This window comes from Etheostoma spectabile, chromosome 19 (assembly GCF_008692095.1).
Source record: "Etheostoma spectabile isolate EspeVRDwgs_2016 chromosome 19, UIUC_Espe_1.0, whole genome shotgun sequence".
Taxonomy (NCBI): domain Eukaryota; kingdom Metazoa; phylum Chordata; class Actinopteri; order Perciformes; family Percidae; genus Etheostoma; species Etheostoma spectabile.
The window spans coordinates 6,574,719-6,577,874 of NC_045751.1; the positions used below are offsets into that span (position 1 = coordinate 6,574,719).

General features: G+C 44.0%; 1 protein-coding gene across 1 annotated transcript in view; it reads left to right on the plus strand.

Moving 5' to 3' along the window:
* Window positions 1–3,156, plus strand: part of slc1a1 (solute carrier family 1 member 1) — a 31,423-nt gene that overhangs the window by 18,106 nt on the left and 10,161 nt on the right. The gene's annotated exons all lie outside the window — the stretch shown is intronic.

Sequence of the window (3,156 nt, forward strand, 5' to 3'; positions counted from 1 at the left end):
GACGAGTCAAACCCAACTGTCAAATTTGAGACCCCATGTTGTGGCTCCATGGAGGAGCGGTTCGATCCCTGGTCCTGCAGTCCCATGTCGAAGTGTCCTTGGGCAAGACGCTGAACCCTGAGTTTCCCCCGATGCTGAACCTTCAGAGTGTAAATGTGCGTGAACGTGTGTGAGCGGTTCCTTTCCTATGTAAAAGCGCTTTCTGTTGATATAGAAATACAGCCCATTCACATTAAAAGGTAGTTTATTGTCTCTTTTATGTTTGAGTTGTCAAAACTGGTCAAAACTAATGTTTAAATGTTCCTTCTGAAAAACACACAGGTTCGAATGAACAAGGTCTTTTTTTGGCACATTATGGCCATGACGCGGACAACTTACAACAAGATGTACACACTACTTGTATCAGATCCTCTAACATGAAGCCCGTAACATAAATCTGTCTCAGCACCCTCTGAATTCTCTAAATTAGTTGTAGGGTTGGTGTGTCAGGGACTTAATTCCAACAAGTGTGACGCATTTTCGTTACCCCTGGAGCCTCGAGACCAACCGCTGTGACCGTAACTAGGGGGATTTACTGTGGCTGTCTTATAATGGTGTACTTGACTTTAGTGGCAGCTGGGCAGTAGCTTTTAGTTCCACTGCATCTGCGGGTGAGCATTTTAAATGCCTGGCCTTCAGCCTGGCTAACGAAGCTCAGCTTGTCGTTATCACGGGAGAGAGCTATGGGGCTAAATGTCAGCCCGAAAATCCCTAACTTTGACACAGCGAGTACGGAGGTAACGGGACGGCCTACCCGCTCAGCACCGTCACCATGTAAGACCCTCTTCTGAAGATCCCCAGCGTTCCACCTCGAGATCTTAGACAGCCAATGAGGTACAGGTCCCAACATGGGCATGTATGAAAACACACACATGGACTCATGTGGGTAGATTGTGACAGTTATTATTTTTGGGACAATATGGCAATATCGTGATCTTTGGACTAGAGCGAAATGCTAGCTGAATTATTATCAGTAATGAACAACATAGAACGACAACAACAAACGATACAACTGGTTTTTTGTACATTTTTTACATGTGGGGAGCTATCGAGCTACCTTCATTGGAAGTAGTGACACCTAACTTGAATAGTAGTACACGCTACCCATACCTTACACTATGACATATGGTGTTTCTTAAGTATTTTATGCTTAATTGTAGGGGGAGATGTTTGGTTCTAAATGTTATTTGCTTGGAGTATGGCAAGCACATGATGATAATATGACACAGAAGCGGACGTACCATTTAGCAAAGGTAGCAATGCCTCGGACCCCGAGCTACCAAGGCCCCTTAAAACGCTTCATAACTAAGTCTGTTTACGACTTTTGGTTGTCTTCTTTTCGCAATAACCATCCTCTAAACTGTGAACTCAAAGTGCTAGCCGATTGTAGAATGTACAGATGGAAAAGACGCCCCGGTCCCCACTACATTGGAATATTCCATGCTACTGCGCATCTGCGTGGTGTGGTAAACACAGCGTCTCAGGCAGCTGTAAGGCGGAGGACTACAGACGGGCATCAGCAGGCTGAAAGCCGGAGGGGCTACAGACGGCAGCAGGCTGTTACCACGGAGGCCTACGACGGTCTGCTCAGCGTTAAGCCGGAGGCTACAGACGCCTCTGCAGCTTATGAGCCGGATGCACCACGAGGCCAGCCGGCTGTAACGAGGCTACAACGGGCTCAGCAGGCTGTAAGCGAGGCTACAGACGGCTGCAGCAGGCTGTTAGCCGGAGGCTCACAGACGCTCGCGCGTTGCAGGCTTAGACGCTAGCGAGGCGAAATTATGCGGTGACGAGCTACACCGACGGATTGGAGAAGAAGCGAAGACATACGAAGTGGGTCTGAAAAAGGAAGAAGAAGATAAGCGTGGAAGAAAGCAGAACAATTTAGGCAACAACTTCCAAAGGTACTCACTTTTCTCACGACGGCATGAGACACCTAACATTAACTGAATAAGAGCAGCAAGAAGCCTGCTATTGCTACGCAGATGCTTACACACCTGTGGTTGCGCTAGGCCTCAAATGACTAAGTCCAGCCCTGATGTACAGTATACATAGAGGACTATAACCCTCAATGCGTGGTACAAATAGTATCCAATGTAGCATTTAACCCTTGTTTTGTCCTGGAGTCAAAGTGGACCCATTTAAAAAAAAGTATCTTATTCAAAGTCGTGTCTTTACGCAAAACGTTCACATACATCGCGGGATTCTTCACACAATGATCAAGCCCCTGACTTCTGTGATATTGGATATTTTTTTTTTGGGTTGTTCCTCATTCATTTGATGAGCGTTCAAAAACTTCTTTTTTTTTATGAAAGACCATTGAAAAAAGTGACACAACAGGGTCAAAAAAACGCACAAAAAACGTCAAACAGGCTTAGAAAAACAATTGGGCAAACAACTCCAGGGGAAAAAAGCGCACAGAGGTTTTAAAAAAGCCGTCACAAAGGTTGAAATTGTGACTCAGAAAACGAAAAGGTTGCACACGGTTGACAGGAAGAAAACACAACGTTTCAACTTAACCCTTCCTTGTTGCATGGGGGACATGATGGCACAAAAATGACAAAAAAAATGCATTGTTTGCTGTTTAATTGTGGTAAATAGGTCTTTTGAAGTGAATTTTAAAGTGTTATTAACTTGATGACTTCACATAACCAGGAATCCTGTTTCGCCCCCCCCCCCCCCCCCCCCCGTTTTCCGTGCTGTACCACACTAAAGACACGTTCCAGGATCACCAAAATGGTGGTCATTTTTCTGATTTTAGAAGCAATTTCTTTGAAAAAAAAAGAAATGCTGTTATCTGGTAAGTACACTTTTAATTGAACACTTAAACCAGTTAAAATTGTCTGTAAAAGGCTAAAATCATTAGTTGCCATATGGCGTATAAGTGACTTTTGTTTGAATTATTCAATAAAAGCATATTGTTTAACCAAATAATGGATTTCTTGGCACTTCACACAAATGCGTGCCCCCTTTTTTTTTTTTTTTTTACAATTGCGTATTAAAGCAACCTGGAGTCATAAAAACACATCAGAACATTTACCATGTTTACAAAGAATTCATGCAATAGAGGGTTTGCATACTGTTGCTAGGGGACTGTGAGGCACGTTAAGGTGCCCA